This window comes from Pan troglodytes, chromosome 7, assembly GCF_028858775.2.
Source record: "Pan troglodytes isolate AG18354 chromosome 7, NHGRI_mPanTro3-v2.0_pri, whole genome shotgun sequence".
In the NCBI taxonomy this organism is placed as follows: domain Eukaryota; kingdom Metazoa; phylum Chordata; class Mammalia; order Primates; family Hominidae; genus Pan; species Pan troglodytes.
This window is the reverse complement of record NC_072405.2, coordinates 116126690-116148964: the sequence shown is the minus strand read 5'-3', so window position 1 is coordinate 116148964 and position 22275 is coordinate 116126690. Positions and strand designations below refer to the sequence as shown.

Below are 22275 nucleotides of genomic sequence, written 5' to 3'. Positions count from 1 at the left end.
CGATTTTTGGCTTAAGGCTCTTTCTTTGAGAATAGTTTGCTGCTGAAACTATCCTGTAAAGTGTACAGGATAGTTTCCTGTACCTTCCTCCAAATTTTACTAAAAAACTCTTTCCTCTCTCATTCTATTACAGGTGGCTCAAAGAGGTCAGGAGGCACCTTCAACACTTTTGTTGGAGATCTCCTTGTCTAGATCATCAGGTTTGTCAGGTATATATTTTCTATTTTTATGTTGTCACATGGAACAATTTTGCTAAATTTTGTAACACTTTAAAAAAAATCTTTTTTACCCCAGCTTCCAATAACACTTACCTCCCTGTCCTTCCAGCTTGCATAATTGTCTCCCTCGGTATCATCCGGCCTTTACTGACAGCCTTCCCAAGGCTCTTCTGGCTCCCATCTAATCCAGTTTCAAAGCCAATGCCATGTTTTTGTCATGTTTGCTTCCTACTTCCAGCTCCCAAATTTCTGTCCCACTTATTATTACTAAATAATGATGACCCCAAGTTTACTGCTCTAGTTATTGTACTGGCTTAAACCAACTGCTTTATGATTTTCACAAATTTGTGGAACAGAGATTCAAACAAAGCACAGTAAGGATACGGAAATGACTTTCTCTTGCTCAATGATGTCTAGGGTCTCTTCTGGGAAGACTAAAAAATTGGTGGCTTTTAATGAGTGAGTGCTAGAATCCTCTGGAGGGTAGTTGTCCAGTACTTGTTACTTGTCCAGTAGTTGTTACTGACTGTTGTCTGAGTCCTCTGGGGGTGCTGTCAGGCAAACCATCCATGTTTGGATCATGCAGTAGATATATTTCTATCAGTAAGGCGTCTGTACTACTATTCTCCAAAGTAATTACACTATTTTATGATCCCACCAAAAATGAATAAGAGTAATGATTATTCCATATTCTCACCAACATTTGATATTATTAATGTTTTACTTTACCCATTCTTGTGGTCATGAAATAGTATCTCATGCTATAGATAGTGTATTAATCCATTTTCACATTGCTGATAAAGACATACCTGAGACTGGGAAGAAAAAGAGGTTTAATTGGACTTACAGTTCCACATGGCTGGGGAGGCCTCAGAATCATGGTGGGAGGTGAAAGGCACTTCTTACATGACAGCAACAAGAGAAAAAAATGAGAGAGAAGCAAAAACGGAAACCTGTGATAAATCCATCAGATCTCATAAGACTTATTCACTATCACAAGAATAGCATGGGAAAGGCTGGCCCCCATGATTGAATTACTTCCCACTGGTTCCTTCCCACAACATGTGGGAATTCTGGGAGCTACAATTCAAGTTGAGATTTGGATGGGGACACAATCAAACCATATCAGATAGTATGAAAATTAAAGTAATGATATTATTTTAATTTCCCTGATGACCAATAATGCCAAACAATTTTTCATGTATGTTTTTTGCAATTGCATATATTCTTTTCTGAGGCATTGATTCAAGTCCTTTCTTTTTTTCAAAAATTGGGTTGTCTTTATTATTGATCTATAGAAGACATAATTATGTTAGATATAAATATTAGAAATATTTTTTCCAGTCTATGGTTTGCTTATCATTTTTAATCTATATTTTTGATGTACAGAATACTTAATTTTTTGATGTTCAATTTTATCAATTTTTTCTTTTGTGTGCTTTTTGTATTCTGACTAATTTTGTGAGGTTTCTTGTCCTGTATTTGCAGCCAAGTTTTTCTATTTTGTTGTTGTTGTTGATTATAAAGTGCTTGTGCTCAGAAGTTTCTTTATTTTACTTTTCTATTTATTACTAAACTCTGACATTTTATTTTAACCTCCTTTATTTACACATTCTACATTTCTCCTTCGAGGTATTTTCTTAAAAAATCATAGAGTAATTTATCTCTTATTATTAAAAAATATTTTCCCAAACACTTTCTCATGTATTTCTTAGTGTGATCTCAGTTCTTTATACATTATTAATCTAATTTTTACTGATAATTATTTCCCTTTAACTTTTGCTGCAGTTTTGTTTGTTTGTTTGTTTTGGTAGTAGCCATATGTAACTTCGATGTTAGTTTATTAGTCAGGGTTCTCTACAGGGACAGAACTAATGGAATACATATATGGGAATTTATTAAGTTATTAAGTCACATGATCACAACTTCCCACAATAGGCTATCTGCAGGCTGAGGAGCAAGGAGAGCCAATCTGAGTTCCAAAGCTGAAGAACTTGAAGTCCAATATTTGAGGGCAGGAAGCATCCAGCACGGGAGAAAGATGTAGGCTGGGAGGCTAGGCCAGTCTCTCTTTTCACATTTTTCTTCCTGCTTATATTCTAGCCACACTGGCAGTTGATTAGATTTTGCCTACCCAGATTAAGGGTGGATCTGCCTTTCCCAATCCACTGACTCAAATGTTAATCTCCTTTGGCAACATCCTGGCAGACACACCCAGGATCAATACTTCGTATCCTTCAATCCAATCAAGTTGACACTCAGTATTAACAATCACAGCTAGTTTCTATTTAGATTTTCCCAATCTTGATTGGGAGATCTTGTGGAATTTCTGAAGAAGTCTGTATGGCATGGAATAAAAGAGAATTAGCTGCTGCATTTGGACCCAAAATGGTATGTTTTTAAAACATCAATTATCTTCTCCCCATGTTATTGTTTTCCTCTTTGGAGTAATGTTTCTCTCAATTTTGTTGTTGTTAAAGCTATTGGGCTTCACAGTGAAGGCTCAGGATTAAATGCCTATGCCTCTCTCTGTAGAAATAGTCTGGCTGCTTTCTCCTTCTCCTTCATTTCTATCTCACTTTGGGGCATCTTCCTGGGCAAAAAGTTTAAGGAATATAAAGTAACAAGAACATGCGTGTGTGGTTCTTTCCCTGTCAGGTCCAATTATCCTATAGATCTGATATGTGGGTCCGGGGCCTTAGGGAATATCCTTTGTTTTTGCTGTAGCCCGTCCAAACTTGTGAATTCATCACCTGAAGTCAAGAATTATTAGATGAGTTTTTCAAAACTGTCGCACATACACTATATTCACTGAGCATTGAAAGGTGAGGGTTAACTCTCAGAGCTTAACTCTATTTCGTCCAAATTTACCACCTGTAACAGGTTTTCTTTACATTTCTGTTTTGAAGTCACAGGTATTTTCTTGATTCATTTAATATTTTTTGTTTTTATTACTTTTTATTTACATTGTTTATTTATTTTAGATTCAAGGGGTACATGTGCAGGTTTGTTACAAGGGTGCATTGCATAATTCTGGGGTTTGGGCTTCTATTGAACCCATCACTCAGGTAGTGAGCGTAGTACCCAATAGTTTTTCAACCGTTGACCCTCTCTCTCCCTCCCCACTCTAGCAGTACCCAGTGTCTATTGTTCCCATGTTTATGTCCATGTGTACCCATTGTTTAGCTCCCAGGTATAATAGAGAACATGGGGTATTTGCTTTTCTGTTTCTCCATTAGATCACTTAGGATAATGCCCTCCAGTTGCATCTATGTTGCTGCAAAGGACAGAATTCCATTCTTTATTATGGCTGTGTAATATTTGATGGGGTATATGTACCACATTTTCTTGATCCAGTTCACCATTGATAGGCACTTAGGTTGATTCCATGACTTTGCTATTGTGAATAGTGCTGAGATAAACATGTTGAGAAAAAGCAGGTGTCTTTTTGATAGAAGGATTTCTTTTTCTTTGGGCAATTACTGGTAGTGGGATTTCTAGATCAAATGGTAATTCTGTTTTTAGGTCTTTGAGAAATCTGCATACTGTTTTCCATAGGGGTTGAACTAATTTACATCCCACCAACAGTGTATTAGTGTTCCCTTTTCTCCATATCCTCACCAACATCTGTTATTTTTCTACTGTTTAGTAATAGTCATTCTGACTGGTGTAAGATGGTATCTCATTGTGGTTTTAATTTGCATTTCTCTGATGAAAAGTGATGTTGAGTATTTTTTCATATGTTTCTTGACTGCTTATATGACTTCCTTTGGGAATTATCTGTTCATGTCCTTTTCCCACTTTTTAATGGGCTTATTTGTGTTTTTTTCTTATTAATTTGTTTAAGTTTCTTATAGATTCTTGATATTAGTCCTTTGTTGGATGTGTACTTTGCAAATATTTTCTCCCATTCTGTAGGTTGTCTGTTTATCCCGTTGATTGTTTATTTTGCTGTGCAGATGCTCTTTAGTTAAGTCCCAACTGTCAATTTTTTGTTTTGTTACATTTGCTTTTGAGGTCTTAGTCATAAATGTATTGCCTAGGCCAATGTTGAGAAAGTTTTTCCTGGATTTATCTCTAGGATTTTTATGGTTTGAGGAATTATATTGAAATCTTTAATCCATCTTGACTTAATTTTTGCGTGGTGAGAGGTAGGTGCCCAGTTTCTTTTTTCTGCATATGGCTAGCCAGTTTTCCCAGCATCATTTATTGAATAAGGTGTCCTTTGCCCGTGATTTATTTGGGTCAACTTTGTCAAACCTGAGTTGGTTGTAGGTGTGTCACTTTATGTCTGGGTTATCTATTCTGTTCCATTGATATATTTCTCTATTTGGTTGTACAAATACCATGCTGTTTTGGTTACTATAACCTTGCAGAATAGTTTGAAGTCAAGTAACGTGATGCCTCCAGTTCTGTTCTTTTTATTTAGGATTGCTTTGGCTATTTAAGCTACTCTTTGGTTTCATATAAATTTTAGAATTGTTTTTCCTGACTCTGTGAAAAATGGCATTGGTGATTTGATAGAAATTGTCTTGAATCTGTAGATTGTTGAATCTGTAGATTGCTTTGGGGAGTATGGTTATTTTAGTGATATTGATTCTTCCAATCCACACATGAAATGTTTTCCATTTCTTTGTGTCATCTGTGATTTCTTTAAGCAGTGTTTTGTAGTTCTTCTTGTAGAGATATTTTACCTCCTTGGTTAAATGTATTCCTAGATATTTTATTTTTTGTGGCTATTGTAAATGGGATTGCATTATTTATTTGTTTCTCAGCTTAAACATTATTGATGTATCAAAATGCTACCAATTTTTGTACATTGATTTTGTACCCTGAAACTTCACTGAAGTCATTGATTAGATCTATGAGTCTTTTGAAGGAATCTTTAGGGTATCCTACATATGAAATCATACCACTAGCAAAGAGAAAATTTGACTTTCTCTCCCTATTTGGATGCCTTTCGTTTCTTTTACTTGTCTGATTGCTCTGGCTAGAACATCCAGTACTATGTTGAATATGAGTGGTGAGAATGGATATCCTTGTTTTGTTCTGGTTCCGCTTCCAACTTTTGCCCACTCAGTATGATGTTGGCCGTAGGTTTGTCATAGATGGCTCTTATTATTTTGAGGTATATTCCTTCTATATCTAGTGTTGAGGGTTCCATTCTTGAAGAGATGTCAGATTTTATCAAATCCTTTTTGTGTCTGTTGAGATGATTATATAGGTTTTGTTTTTAATTTTGTTTATGTGTTGAAGCACATTTATTGATTTGTATACATTGAATTATCCTTACATTACAGGAATAAACTTACCACTTGGTAGTGGTAAGTTACTTTTTTTGATGTGATGCTGGATTTAGATTGCTAGTATTTTGTTGAGGACTTTTGCATCTATGTCCATCAGGGATACTGGCTTGTAGTTTTCTTTTTGTTTTGTCCTTGCTGGATTTTTGTATTAGAATGATACTAGTTTCATAGGATGAGTGAGAAAGGAGTCCCTCCTTGATTTTTTTTTTTTTTTGGAATAGTTTCATTAAGATTGATACCACTTCTTCTTTGTATGTTTGGTAGAATTAGGCCATGAATCCATTTGGTCCAGGGCTTTTTCTGGTTGGTAGATTTTTTTATTTACTGATTCAATCTCATAATCTTTTTTTATTACTGATTCAATCTCATAATTTGTTATTAGTCTATTCAGGATTCCAGTTTCTTCCTGGTTCAGTCTTGGGACATTGTGTGTTTTCGGGAAATTATCCATTTCATCTAGGTTTTCTAGTCTCTGTGCATAGAGATGTTCATAGTAGTCTCTGAGGATCTTTGGTATTTCTGTGGTAACCTTTATGTAACTGTCCAATGTGTACATCGTTCCCATTCCCCAGACAGAGCTGACTAATCAAAACATGGGAATTGCAATGAAGAAAATAATTCACACAGAGCCAGCTGTGTGAGAGACCAGAGTTTTATTATTACTCCAATCACATATCCGAGTATTTGGGGATCAGAGTTTTTAAGGATAATTTAGTGAGTGGATGAAGGACAGTGAGTTGAGAGTGCTGATTGGTTGGATTGGAGATGAAATCATAGGGAGTTGATCCTCTTGCACTGAGTCAGTTCCTGGGTGGGGGCCAAAAGATCAGAAGAGCCAGTTTATTGATCTGGGTGGTGCCAGCTAATCCATCAAGTGCAGGATCTGCAAAATATCTCAAGCACTGATCTTAGGAGCAGTTTTGAGAGGGTCAGAATCTTGTAGACTCCAGCTGCATGACTCCTAAGCCATTATTTCCAATCTTCTGGTTAATCTGTTAGTCCTACAAAAGCAATCTAGTCCCCAGGCAAGAAGGAGGTTTGTTTTGGGTAATGGCTATTATTGTCTTTGTTTTAAACTATAAGTTATAAATTAAGTTCCTGTGAAAGTTAGTTCAGCTGGCTCCCAGGAATGAATGAGAACAGCATGGAGATTAGAAGCAAGATAGAGATGGTTAGGTCAGATCTCTTCTACTGTCTCAGTTATAATTTTGCAATGGTAGTTTCATTTCTAATGTCAACTTTGTCATTTCTCATTATATTTGTTTGGATCTTTTCTCTCTTTTTTTTTCTTGGTTAATGTAACCAGCAATCTATCAACCTTGTTTATTACTTCAAAGAACCAACTTTTCATTTTGTTGATCCTTTGTATATTTTCCTTGGTCTCAGTTCCATTTAGTTTTTTTTTTTCTTGTGCTAACTTTAAGTTTAGTTTGTTCTTGTTTTTCTAGTTCCTTTAGGCGCAAGGTTAGATTGTTAATTTGATCTTTCTATCTTTTTAATGTAGGCATTTAGCACTAAAAACATTCTTCTCAACACTGCTTTAGCTGCATCCCAGAGGCTTTCGTGTGTTGTGTCTCTGTTTTGTTTTGAAATATGTTTTGATTTCTTCCTTAATTTTGTTGTTTATCCGAAGGTCATTCAGCAGCAAGTTGTTTGGTTTCCAGGTATTTGTGTGGTTTAAAGTGTTCCTCTTGATATTAATTTCTAATTTTATTCCACTGAGATCCAATAAGAGGCTTGATATGATTTTTATTTTTATTTTTTTTATTGAGGTTTGCTTTATGACTGAGCATGTGGTCAATCTTAGAGAATGTTTCAAGGGCAGATGAGAAGAAGAAATACTCTGTGGTTGTTGAGTGGACTGTTCTGTAGATATCTATTATGTGTGTTTGGTCCAGAGTCCAATTTAAGTCCAGAATCTCTTTGTAATTTTTCTGCTTCACACTGTCTAATGCTCTAAGTGAGGTGTTAAAGACCCCCACTATTACTGTACTGCTGTCTATTTCTTTCCTTAGATCTAGTAGTATTTATTTTATAAATCGAGTGCTCTGATGTTGGGTGCATATATATTTAGGATGGTTAGATTTTCTTGTTAATGTGAACACCTTATCATTATATAACACCCATCTTTTCCTTTTTTTTTTTTCTTTCACTGTTATTGGTTTAAAGTCTCTTTCATCTGACACAAAGATTGTAAACTCTGGGCTTTTTTGTTTACCATTTGCTTAAATATCTTTAGGCTTCCCTCTACTTTGAGCCTATGGGTAGCATTATATGGAAGATGTTACTCTTCAAGGCAGCAGATAGGTTCTTGTTGTTGTCGTTGTTGTTGTTTTCATTCGATTTGCCACTCTTTCTTTTGAGTAGAGCATTTATACTGTTCATGTTCATGGTTAATATTGATATGCATGGTTTTGTTCCTGTCTTATTGCTATTAGTTAGTTGCTTTGTAGTCTTGATTGTGTGATGACTTTATAGGGTCTGAGGCTTCGTATTTATGTGTGCTTTTATAATAGCAAGTATTGTTCTTTTGTTTCCATGTTTAAAACTTCCTTAAGCATTCCTTGTAGGGCCAATTTTGATGTGATTAATTCCCTTGGTGTTTGTTTTTCTGGGAAAGACTTTATTTCACTTTCATTATGAAGCTTCATTTGCCAGGAATATAAAATTTGTATGTATTAGTCTGTTCTCATGTCTAATAAAGACATATCTGAGACTGGGTAATTTAAAAAGGAAACACATGTAATAGACTCACAGTTCTGCAGGGAGGAGAAGGCCTCAGGCAACTTACAATCATGGGTAGAAGGGGAAGCATACAAGTCGTTCTTCACATGGTGACAGCAAGGAGAAGTGCCAAGCAAAAGGGGGAGAAGCTCCTTGTAAAACTACCAGAACTTGTGAGAACTCACTATCACAAGAACAGCAGAATGGGGGTAACTGTCCCCATGATTCAATTACCTCACAGTGGGTTCTTCCCACGACATGTGGGGATTATGGGAACTACAATTCAAGATGAGATTTGGGTGGGAACACAGCCAAGCCTTATAATTCTTCCCCTGGCACCAATTCTCATATCCTCCCAACAGTCCCCCAAAGGTTTAACTCATTCCAGCATTAACACAAAACTCCAAAGTCTCATCTCAGACAAAGCAAGTCCCTTTCACCTATAAGCCTGTAAAATCAAAAGCAAGTTAGTTGCTTCCCATATACAGTAATGGTACAGGCATTGGGTAAATACACTCATTCCAAATGGGAGAAATTGACTCAAATGAAGGGGCTACAGGCCCCATGCAAGTCCAAAATATAGCAGGGCAGTCAAATATTAAAGCTCCAAAATGATCTCCTTTGACTCCATGTCTCACATCCAGATCATGCTGATGCAGGAGGTGGGATCCCACAGCCTTGAGCAGCTCTGCCCCTGTGGCTTTGCAAGGTACAGCCCCCCTCCTGGCTTTTTTCATGGGGTGGCATTGAGTGTCTACAGCTTTTACAAGTACACAGTGCAAGTCGTCAGCGGATCTACCATTCTCGGGTCTGAAGGATGGCAGCCCTCTTCTCATAGCTCCACTAGGCAGTGCCTCAGTGGGGACTCTATGTGGGGCTCCAACCCCCTATTTCTCTTGTGCACTGCCCTCACAGATGTTCTCCATGAGGGCTCCACCTCTGCAGCAAGCTTTTGCCTGGATATCCAGGCATTTCTTTGAAATCTAGCTGGAGGTTCCCCAACCTTAATTCTTGACTTCTGTGCACCTGTAGGCCCACCACCACATGGAAACCTCCAAGGCTTGGGGCTTGCCCCCTCTGAAGCAATGGCCTGAGCTGCACTTTGGCCCTATTTAGCCCCAGCTGGAGCAGCTGGGACACAGGACAGCAAGTCTCAAGGCTGCACACAGCAGGGTGGCCCTGGACCTGGTCCAGGAAACCATTTTTCCCTCCTAGGCCTCTGGGCCTGTGATAGGAAGGGTTGCTGTGAAAGTGTCTGACATATCCTGGAGACATTTTCCCCAATGTCTTGGTGATTAACATTTGGCTTCTTGTTACTTATGCAAATGTTTGCAGCCAGCTTGAATTTCTTCCCAGAAAATGGGGTTTTCTTTTCTATTGCATCATCAGGCTGCAAATTTTCCAAACTTTTATGCTCTTTTCCCTGTCCAATGCTTTGCTGCTTAGAAATGTCTTCTCCCAGATACTCATCTCTCTCAAGTTCAAAATTCCACAGATCTCTAGACCAGGGGCAAAATGCCTCCAGTTTCTTTGCATAGCAAGAGTGACCTTTACTCCAGTTCCCAATAAGTTCCTCATCTCCATTTGAGACCACCTCAGCCTGGACCTTATTGTCCATATCACTATTAGCATTTTGGTCAAAGCCATTCAACAAGTATCTAGGAAGTTCCAAATTTTCCCACATTTTCCCATCTTCTTCTGAGTCCTCTAAACTGTTCCAATCTCTGCCTGTTACCCAGTTTCAAAATTGCGTCCACATTTTCAGGTATCTTTACAGCAGCACCCCATTCCTGGTACCAACTTACCGTATTAGTTCATTCTCACTCTGCTAATAAAGACATACCTGAGACTGGGTAATGTATAAAGGAAAGAGGTTTAATTGACTCACAATTCTGCAGGGCTGGGAAGGCCTCAGGAAACTTAAAATCATGGTAGAAGGGGAAGCAAACATGTACTTCTTCACATGGCAGCAGCAAGGAGAAGTGCTGAGCAAAACAGGGAAAAGCCCTTTACAGAACCATCACATCTTGAGAGAATTCACTTACTACCATGAGAACAGCAGCACTGGTGTAACCACCCCCATGATTCCATTACCTGCCACCAGGTCCCTCCCATGACACATGGGGATTATGAGAACTACAATTCAGGATGAGATTTTGGTGGGGACACAGTCAAAACATATCATCTTGGTTGGCTTTTTTTTTAAAGAAGGCTAAAAATAGGCCCCCAGTTTTTTCTGGCTTGTAAGGTTTGTTCTGAGAAGTACACTGTAAGTCTGATGAGAATTCCTTTATATGTAATTTGGCCCTTTTCTCTAGCTAACTTTAAATTTTTTGTCTTTTGCTTGGACCTTGGATAGTGTGATGACTATATGCCTTGGGGACTGTTGTATAACACAGTATCTCATAGGCATTCTCTGGATTTCTCCTATCTGAATATTGACTCTCTAGCAAGATTAGGGAAGTTTTCCTGAATTATTTCCTTAGATATATTTTCCAAGTTGCTTACTTTTTATTCTACTCTCTCAGAAATGACAAAAAGTCATAGGTTTTGTCACTTTACATAATCCTATATTTCTCGAAGGCTTTGTTTATTCTTTTAATTTTTTTTCTTTATTTTTGTCTGACTGAGTTAATTTGAAAGATTAGTCCTCAAGTTCTGAAATTCTTTATTCTGCTTGGTCTAGTCTAGAGTTAAAGCTTTCAACTGAATTTTGAAACTGATGTAGTGAATTTTTCAGTTCCAGAAGTTCTTTTGGTTTATTTTTCTTAATATAGCTATGCCATCTTTCATAACCTGAATTGTTTTCCTGCTTTCTTTGTGTTAGATTCCAACTTTCTCTTGGATCTAATTCAGTTTCTTTGCCATTCATATTTGAATTCTTTATCTATCACTTCAGATATTTCAATTGGGTTAGGATCTGTTATTGCTACAGAGCTAGTGTGATCCTTTGGTGGTGTCACAACACTCTGCGTTTTTGTACTGCCAGTGTTCTTTTGCTGATTCCTTTTCATCTCAGAGAGCTGTTACTTCTTTTTTTAAATTTGATATTGTTTGGATTATTTTTAAAAATTCTTTTTTTCTTGAGTGTATACATATGTTTTATGTTGTGTATGGTTTTTTGGCTTAATTTCTATGCATTTTCAGTGGGTCAAGGCTCTGTATGGGTTCCTTGGTTGCAGATAGCTTCTGTGCAGTGGCTTTCTCATATGCTGTTTGTTATACTGGTGTTTTGGACATAAGGGCCGATCCTGTGAGGCTAAGGTTGTGGAAGTGTCAGGAGGCTTATCTCATGGACTATCACTAAACCCTCTGGTAGCAGGATTTTTGTTTGGTGGTGCAATGTAGGCTGCGGTCCAGTATATGGTGCTTTAAGAGTGAGAGCTTGCAGGTAGACTGGTGCTGAGTGTACGTGCCCACCCTGATGGGGGTTGTGGGAAGAGATTTTAATGGGGGGGGGGGGCATACACTGAGGTCTTGGGATAAGGGATAGGGTAGGGTACAACAGCTCCTCATCCTGAGCTGGCAGGAACATAATCCACTTCTCTATCACACCTCTCTCATGGGGCTCATGACCTTCTATTTATAAAGGCTTTTCCTTTTGTTCATTCACCCGCACCCTGCCTGAGTGTAGCTGCTGCAGGCCATGGTTACCCGTGTCAGCTACCATTAAAATGGGGCTTGGGACAGAGCCCAACTCCAAATGGGGCTTGGGCAGGCAACTCCATGGTGTGTCCTTCATTGCCAAGGTGCTACCACTCTGTGTAAGGAGGGTGAGAAGGGCCCCACCCTTCTTGAAAGTCCAAGTGTGCACAGGCTCACGTTCAGAGGGATGGAGCCACCATGAAAAGTATGAAAAGCACTTTCTTTGATTACTTAGCAGCCCCTGGTAGGAAGAACTGTGGCTACATCCGGAACATTCCACAATAGTGTTTTAGGGTAGGGGGAGAAGACACCCTCTCCTTTGTCCCCAGGCATCAGTGCTAACTTTCAGTGGTTAGCCCTCCTCCTGTGTTTCCTTATCCCAAGGGGATCTTTGGCAGGCTGTGTTTCCCCTCCCTTAAAGGTGGTCCATACCAAGTGGTAGATCTCCTGAGGAAAGTGATTTAAAAAATAGTGGAATTTTGAGTGGGATCTAGGAAATTTATTGTGTATTCAGTGTATATGTGCCCTGACAATGAATAGAGAAAGAACTTTTTGTATAACTATTTTATAGGTTAAGAAACCAAGATTCAGTGAGACCAAGTTTTTTGGTCATCTTCTCATATGACAGAGCTGGGAAGAATCCCGAGTTTCCTAGTTCATGTTATTTGTACTTTGACTGATCTTCATTATCTTTTCCAAGTTCTTTCCCAAAAAATATTTATCACCTGATGAAAAATGCAAGCATTTAGCAACACAATCGGGGTAGCATATATGAAAACGTTTTGCTTTTCAGAAATTTCTCACTTTGAATACTTAAACCTGATTATTTAGGAAAGTCCACAAAAGCCTCCCAAACTCAATATAGCTTCCTTAGCTTCTTAGTATGATTATATTCAATAGTATTATATTTCCTCTAAGATGGTACAGACTGGTAATAAGGACAGATTTTACAGAAAATTAGCTCTTCTAATCCTGAGACCTAAGTTATGGACAAAAAAGAAGAGAAGATAAGTGGAAACTGAGTTGCTTTTAGTACATTCACTTGATTTTATTAAATTTTTATTAATCACTAATTCATTTATTCAATAGATGTTTTTGAAATACCTACCTTTAAGTATATGCAAAACCAGGGATAAAAGCTACCATTTATTGAATGACTATTGTGTGCTAATATTGGGTGAGATATTCTACACACATATTTATGCTGTTAATCAAGTTAGGCCTCCGGAGTCTGACCATAAACAATAATCCTGTTAATTAAGACAGCATGAGTGAAAATGTCCATGTCCATTCCCATGTTCATCACAATCTTTGAGTATTTGCTTCCATTCTCCACTCCCTCTAACTGGTGGAAATAAGGTGCTCATGAATTTTTCCAGCTGAGTTTGCGTACAAACATTGGTAAAACAAGGTTCCAATCAGATTTTTTTGCCTCAGAATTAATGTCGGGACACTGACGGAGTCTGCTGATAGTATTAAAATTCTTAAAAAGTATATGAAATTCTTGCTTAAGGATTGGTATTAATCTTCCTAATAATTTAATTGCTTTTTTTAACTTATACTAGTTTGAGTACATTTTTGTTCTTTTAAAACAAGTGTTTCCTAAGATAATATATAAACAGAGAAGTAGGCCCATGTGGGAGGGAATTCATCAAGTAGATGAACATCTTTGTAGTAACAATGAGACCAGAGAAAGACATCTACAAATGTGATATTTTAAAAATAATGTTAACAATTAATGTTTATATAAAGCTTTAAATTTGCAATGCATATTTACATAAATAATCTTACTTGATCTTCTCAATTACCTAGTGAAATAATCATCCAATTTCATATGTGAAAATCATCCACAATAAGTTATTTGCCAAAAGTTACAACTAATAAGTGGTTGACCCAGGGTTATATGCCAGATTCTCTCATTATAAACCTTTAGTTCTTTCCATAGTATCGAGGCTTCTATGTTATCACTTGTTCTTTATAAAATGCTTGACTAAATAGAGGTTCCTACATCTTATGATGTTATGATCATCAGTTCCTAAAGGACAGAATTTCAACAAATTGAGATAGTCACATTATGTCAATTATCTGCCACTCTAAAAATAATATCTGCACTGCAGTTCTTAAAAGAATAATAGGAAAAAATAGACTTAAGAAACACGTATGTTAAGAGGAATATCAGGAAAAGGGATACAGGAAGTAATTATTCCCATTACCAAGTATTTGTTCATGTGTAGAATGATTCACTGCCGGCTCCATTAAATAATATTCATTAGATGAACTTTAATTTATACAAATTAAATTTCCGTAAAACGTCATAGAGATATAGGTCATTACAGAGTTAAAAAAATGCAAAGTCATCTAATCTAACTAAAACTATTTCGTAAAGTGGAAGAAATGTGATTTTATTATCCAACTATTTGCTGTTTGTTATCTTCCAAGGAAACTGTGATTTAATTGAGTTCTATAAATGCTTATTGGGTATGCAGGGCATGTACCTAGAAACTGGAAGCATATCATTACAATAACCCATGGGCCCCTGATTTCCAGTGAAAACAATACACAAATGCTTGTATGACAAGGTGGATTTTGGCAAGCACTACACTAGCAGTATAACATGTAATAGAGGAACTGGGAAAGAAAATATTTAATTCAAACTTAAGTGCTCTGGAAACCCTCCAATGAGGAAATATAAGGGAACATGAAGTATTAAATTCTTAAAGGGTGATCAACACCCATATTTCAATTTAAAGAGATTTTTATTTCTATTTAACTGTTTTTAAGATCCTGATTGGTTAAGCTCAATTTTGTAAATCCAAGCTCTCAGTGATAATTATATTTAACACTCTATGTATTGACTGTTAATGGAGCATGCATGTAAATTATGACCAATACGTTAGGATCTACAAGACAATAAACTGCATCCATCTTTTCCAATAAACAAATAGGTAAATATAAAGACAAGTCCAAACTAACATCTATACAATTGATATAGGCCAGTTTAGAAGGTGATGGATTAACGTGGGATCCAAATGCACTACTTTTATGTTATGCAAGCCCCAGAATAAGAAGATTGACTCATCAGTCACAGCAGCATTGGTCTTCTACCAACCTTTACCTCCCTTCCTGTGAGCAGAGCAGGGAGAAGATGGAAATGGTGGCGAAGGAGGTTGGAGCTCAGCTAAGCAAAGGAGGTAACCCTTCACGAGTTTACTTTGCAAACAACTCACTTCCACTCCCCCAGGGAAAGGAAAATAAAGAACAGAGAGGTGCAAGGAATGTGAGAATGTGCCTCTTCATGGAAACCAGGAGTGAGGAAATTATATTCCATTGCTAATATCCCATGAGATGATTCTGATTATTAGGGAAGATATATATCTTTTGGGATTATTTGCAGTCTTTTTCCTATAAATTGCCAAGCTTATACTTTTTTAAGAATGGTCAATTTTTTTTAGAAAGGTGTTTAATTATCTTTTTTTATATTTGTAAGATCTAAATAAATAGTATGACAGTAGATATAAGAACAAGTGACATAGTCAGTAACTATTGTCTCACATATGTAACCTCTAAATTTCTTTTTTTTTTCACTTTGTATAATCCACCTCTCCTCTTTGGTGGGGATTGGCCTGAGTTTCAGGAGTGAGGTATCTTTTACTCAGTGGTAGATATACCTGAAACAAAAAAAGGTAAAAAGAAGAGGAAGAAAACTGATGAAATAGGGAAAAGTAGTGAAAGAAAAAATTGACTTGGAGGAATTCTAGAAACACATTTTGACTTTTACCTTCTAAACCAGTGGATGGTTGAGTAGATATGCAGGCATCTAAAGAAGCCAGAGGAGTGGTAATTGTTCCTGGGTTCTCTGCAGACAATTCAGTCCATGAATATCAATAACTTTTTTAAAAACTTGAGCTGATATGGCTTGGCTGTGTCTCCACCCAAAATCTCATCTTGAATTTTAATTCCCATAACCCCCACATGTCAAGGGCAGGATGAGGTGGAAGTAATCAGATCATGGGGGTGGTTTCCCCCATGCCGTTCTCATGATAGTGAGTAAGTCTCATGGGATCTGATGGTTTTGTAAGCATCTGGCATTTCCCCTGCTTGCACTCACTCCATCCTGCCACCCTGTGAAGAGGTGCCTGTTTCTCTTTTGCCTTCTGTCATGATTGTAAATTTCTGGAGGCCTCCCCAGCAATGCAGAACCGTGAGTCAATTAAACCTCTTTCATTTATAAATTACCCAATCTTGGGTATTTCTTCATAGCAGTGTGAGAACGAACTAATACGTGGGCATTTATATATTTCTGTACTACTCATCTATATTGACCACCACTTTGGTTCTTTTAGACAATACTGTTTCTATGGAGGCATGCATCCTCACCACCTGTATGTGAAACTGCACTTTAAGAATTGTCTGTTTTGCTCTTTGAATTATCCTTATTACAGTCTAATATTTGGGAGCAGATAAGTCATGACCAAGATGGGCTTATAATTTAAAGCTTGCATGTCTGTGAGTTTTATTTATCAAGTAGAACATTCTCTGTATTGCAGAGAATTATGGTAAGGCAGAAAGTGGAGGAAACAATGTATTTTAGAACATTTAATTGTTTAACATGATTACCTAAGTATAGACACTGAAACCCCTAAGTGCATTTTTGCTTCATTTTAGCTTTGATTTGTAACTTTCTTAAAACTAAACCTTACTCACTTGTCAGACCACAGATATACTTTACTTCAGAGTGAAGGCTCAAAACCTTCATGTATTCCCTTTTATATAGAAGCAAATGTGTTCACTTTTATATGGAAGTCACTTCCAATAAGGAAAATACACATCATAGTTATTTTCCACCAGAGGAAATGTTTCTGGAAATAAGAACAATGATTTTCACAGTGGTGCATTATGATCATCCTCTGGTTTTCCAAGTCGAGGTTCTGTTTTAAGTGAAGATTTTCATATTTCATTAGTTATTATCACTATTTCTAACTTACCAATATGGGAAGAGTTCTGGCAGGAAAAATTACCTTGCTGGCCTTGAAAAATTTGAAGTTGCAGTTAGTGGAGGATAAGGACCAGTTGTGCCACCTGGAAAATGTTTAAAATTCCTTCCTAGTGAGATGAATATTATTTGCCTACAATCATCCTTTCCAGGGTTCCCAATCAACTCACACTATTTTTAGATCCATTCAAATTGGCTAATAATGAGGATTTACATGAATTGCGCCTGGTAATGCCGTTGTCCAAGTGGCCTTTCAGTTCTGGAATTATCATCTTAGGATTCTACAATAGCTGTGTAAATGAAGGGTAGAAATGCACCCCGCACTGCATAAAATTGTTGAAAAGACATGTCTAATCTTAAAACCAGATCTTGATTAGTAATGCTTTATTTGAGGAGGAAAGTGAGAAGGGATTAGGATGTGTCATGAATGAAACCCCTACACAGTGCTTTCTGAAAATCTCAGGGTTTAGAAGATAATATTTTCATAGAGGTAAAAAATAGGCTACCAACAATAAATTAAGGAAAGTGGCTCAGATTTGATGGAATTTTGTTAGAAATTCTAGAACTCAACGTAAGATAAATATTATTAAAGCCAATTAAGAGGATTGCTAAGTTACATTGCAAACAAAAGCACTAAAATAGTATGGAGTACATAGAGTCTTGATAAGGAATAACACAAATCACATAGGACAACTCAATGTGTCTACAAGAATGAGGCATTTCCTAAGAGGACACTTTGCTGTTTTAATGAGTGAAGTCTTCTTATGATTGGACTATCTCCCAGGGTTTTCAGAGAGCCTGTGATCAGCCTGCTAATCCTTTCTCTATGAACTCTGAGCACTGCTAAAGACCAGAAGAGATACCAAATGTTTGGCAAAGAGAGTTTTAATTTCTCAGGGGTGCAGGGAGTAAATTCCATAGACTTGTCAGCTTGTACTTGACCTTGGGCATCATACTGGAATAGATTACTAAAGGGATGATTTGTGATCTTCTACAAAAGGAATATTTGAAGGGTTGCTATGCAGCCTTCCTAAGAACCACTAAAAGTGGGAGGGGCTACTCCAGAAGGCATTAACTTTTCATGATTAGACACATTCCTGCTAAGGCTAAATAATCATATGGCAGTGATGTGCTCAGAGTGACCATTAAGATTGCCACAATAAAAACAGGTTCCATGATTCTCTGTATCCAGTCAGGAGAAAGAAGTCACACCATTTATTTAAACAGAGAATTTAATTTTAAAAATTGTTAACTAGGTATATTTGTTTTCTGGGGCTGGCATAACATAGTTTGATAAACTAGGCGCCTCAAACAACAGAAATCAATTGGTTATAAATTTCTTTTTGAAAAAGTATTTGTTAAAAAATAAGTAAAGCAAAATCTATTCACAATAAATCAATAATAGTTCTGGAAGCTAGAAGTTCGAGATCAAGGAGTATTTCTTGCAGTATTTCAGCAGTATTTCTTCCTTCTGAGGGCTGGGAGGGAGAATCTGCTTCATGCATCTTTCCTAGCTTTTGGTGGTTTGATGCAGTCTTCGGCACTCCTTGGCTTGTAGTATGTCACCCTGATCTCTGCCTTCATTCTTCACATGGCATTCCCCCTGTGTGCATGTCTGTCCCAGTTTCTCCTTTTTATAAGTACACAGTCTTATTGGATTAGAGTCCACCTAATTATCTCATCTGCAAAGACCCTATTCCAAATAAGGTCACATTTACAGGTACTGAGGAGTTAGAACATGGAGACTTTGTGGGGCTGACATGGTTTAGGCTCAGTGTCTCCACCCAAATCTCATCTTGAACTGTAATCCCCACATGTCAAGGGAGAGACCTAGTGGAGGGGATTAGATCACGGGGGCAGTTTTCCTCATGCTGTTCTCATGATAATGAGTGAGTTCCCATGAGATCTGACGGTTTTATAAGTGGAGATTTCCCCTGCTTGCTCTCTTTTTCTTACTGCCTTGTGAAGAAGATACTTGCTTCTCTTTTGTCTTCCGCCATGATTGTAAGTTTCCTGAGGCCTCCCCAGTCATGTAGAACCGTGAGTCAACAACTATGAGTAAACCTCTTTCCTTTATAAATTACCCAGTCTCAGGTATTTACAGTAGTGTGAAAGCAGACTAATACAGGTGTCCACAATTCAACCCATAATTTTAGGTAACCTAAAAAGCAAAATGTTTTCACAGAGGTAGTAACTGTAGAAAGAGCTACCACCTCCAGCGCTGCAGGAGCAAAGGGATGTGGCTAAAATGATCAAATCATAGAAACTTGGAAAAACGGCTTCAAGGAGCTGAAACCCAGACACCTGGGACAGGGGCATTTATGCTCAGGTGGTCCTACTGTCTCTGATGGAGGGCTCAATGAGGCTACTTCTGCAAGCGTGCAAAAAACCGCAAACATTGAGCAAACTACAAACGGTGCCCAGGTGCTGCTACAAGAAGCAACTGCCCCTGCTAGAGTGACATCTCATAGGAGTAATTATCATAGGAGCTGCAAACCCACAGAATCTGCAAGTCCTTCAGCCTCCTTCAGCCTCTGGCACCCCCTATTGGTAGAGCCTTGTAGAAGCAGCTGGCAAAGCAAAAATTGGTTTCTGCAGTGCCAGCCCTATCAAATAAAGTAGAAAAAAGTGTTTGGAGGACCACAGCCTTGGACAGCTTTCTCTGTTTTTCTCTGGGTCATTTGCTGATCTTGACTCATTCAAATTAGAGTAAAAAGTGTGCCAATTACTAATTTATTCTTTCTCAGCTACAAACCCACATTTTTTGAACCAATAAGCGTCACACAATTCCTAGATTTGTGGAGTTACTGATGTATAAATTATTGCCTTTATTTCTTTATCTATAAAAGGGGTATGCAAATAATAAGTACCTCACAGAGTTGTTGTGAGGACACATGAAAAGTACTTAGAACAGTAGGTCACATGGACTAAGTTGTTAGTTATATTAGTTATTATTTTATTACTATTTTGTTTTATTGGATAATTAAAAGTTCAAGAATTAACAACATGTTTCAGGGCCTATCTATTCCTATTCAGGAAATTAATGAAACTTAGGAAAAAATTCAGGTGTTTGCTCTGTGCCAATATAGCACCTACAAATAAATATGAATTATTCTACGCCTTCATTAACTAAAATCAAGTATCTCAACCTCCTGTTAACACTTAACATTCTATAGCTGATTATTATTTCTAGAACCTCCTAAAAACTTTCAGAAAAGAGAGCTTCTGCTTAAGCTACATGACTGCAAAAGCCAGGATAGTGAATTTCTGCATGACTATCTACTACTGATTGGTGGTGGCTGCCTGGAAAGCTGAGTTGAGGAGTCTGAGGCTCCCTGTGGGTCCAGAAGCCAAAAGTTCAGGATCATTTAGCAATCTCAGCATCAGGCATGGGAGAGTGCATTTGTGGCACTCCTGTCTTCCTCTTGATTTTATCAACATTAGAAGAAAGAGTACGGTTTCCAGGGTCAAAACAGAATTAAATGTCTGGTTTCTATACAAAGCTGAGATTGGAAGTAATAATACCTCAAATGGTTATTGTGAGGATTAAATTAAAGAGATGAAACATTCTTACTGTCTCTGCGGAAGCCAGTAAATGTTAATTGTTCCTTTTCCTGTAAATTAGTTTCACTACAGTGTATAAGCCTATAATTGTGTTCATCTTTGTCATATTTCATAATGTTGCCATGGTTTGATCAATTATATAAAAGTTAACCATTGTGAAACATATTTCTTTAGGAAAGGCAAACACATTCCAAATGCATTCATGCTATAGCAGAAAATCTATAGTCATGTTATTTATCCCCACCTAAATGTAAATGAAACTATTTTTGGTGAGTGAATGAATATGGATGACGTTTGACTTTTCCACACATATAATTACTTCAGCATCTACAGATAACACAGATTAAATGCAATTTATTTGATTTATCCATGTTTTGTTGAATAGGGAAAAATTTTCTTTTACCTTTTATCAATGTGAAAAGTAATGAAATGCAATTGTTTTTCATTGCCTGCAAAACAAAAGAAACAATTTCATGGATAAAAATAAATAGCTCTCATGCACAGAGATTTTATTAGACTAGGCCATTTTATTCTTTTGTGAAAAGGTTACTACCTATGTTTAAATTTCACCATTAGATAAATTTCATGAATTTCATGTAGTTCTGTAAAGTATCTGTTCCAGAGAGTGCATTTTCCTCCCCTGGACTTTCTAATATATTTTTTTAAAGGCCTGCCTCACAGAAATTAAACTCAATGTATACATTCAAAAAATCTGGTGAATATATAAATACGCTTTGAACATGTATTCTTAGATCATTTTTCTCTACTTCATTGTTTAAATAGGCAGCACCACCTGGTGGCTAAATAAAACAACTGAAATTTTTTACATCCTGAATATGGAAAAATGTAGATTCAGCAGAGGAAAAATATTTAATTATTTTTTACATTAAATTTGGGTTGCTCATCATAAGTTTCTTCTTTAAATAACATCTGGTTTTTAAAATGCATACATCTAAACCATGAAGTTTTATCCATTGCTAATTATACTTATTTTCTATACTAGCTGTTAATATAATTGAAAAAATCACTTGTATAATTTTAATAATGTGACATTTAAAATAAAGTTTAAACAACTTTTGAGAAAATCATCCTCAGGAGGCACTTTAATTCACTCATTAAAATTATCTTCTTGCAGTTTTCTTTGAAAGTAGTCTCATTTGTAACAAACCACAGTCACAGGAACTTACTATAAAACAACTTTACTCATAAAACACCAACAGAATTAATAAGAACTATTCAGAAAAAGACATGTAATTGTTACACTGTAATTATAGTTTTAGACCCAATATTGAGCTTCAGAAGAGGCATTTAATTCAAAATGTAATGCTACTGCCCTCTTGTGGTTTAAAATGCATATTTCCCTCTGGAAATAAAGATACAGTATCCAAATAAATAATAATTTTGATATTTAATGAGAAAACGGAGTATGAACTACTTTCACATTTGTCCACAGACATACAGTAAATAATCCATTAACTACCATAGATGAAGATTAGAATGTCTAGTAATTTTAGTATCATGATTAATAGAAAGTTAGTGATTAACTTATTTTACCCTCGTTTGGTGAGTGCAATTAACCACAAAAACCCCTTCTCACCTAACTTTTAGCATCTTTCACCAGTTCCATAATATAGATTTTGCAAATGCTATAGGAAACTAGCACCCTCCAATTAATACTGGTATAATTAATTTACTTTCCTTATGTTAGGTGAAGAATAAACGGCTTCAAACCACTTAAAAACAAACAAACAAAAATCCTTCCTCATTTTGCTTCTGTTTTCACCTGGGATGAGTTCAGAAGCCTTTTCCAAGGTCCAGAACATGC

General features: G+C 36.8%; 1 long non-coding RNA gene across 1 annotated transcript in view; it reads left to right on the top strand.

Moving 5' to 3' along the window:
• The window catches only part of LOC129135752 (uncharacterized), a 271628-nt gene that overhangs the window by 143116 nt on the left and 106237 nt on the right, over nt 1–22275 (top strand). Inside the window, exon 2 of the long non-coding RNA XR_008536800.2 lies at nt 134–209. This is a non-coding gene — a long non-coding RNA (uncharacterized LOC129135752). The remainder of the gene's footprint in view (nt 1–133; nt 210–22275) is intronic.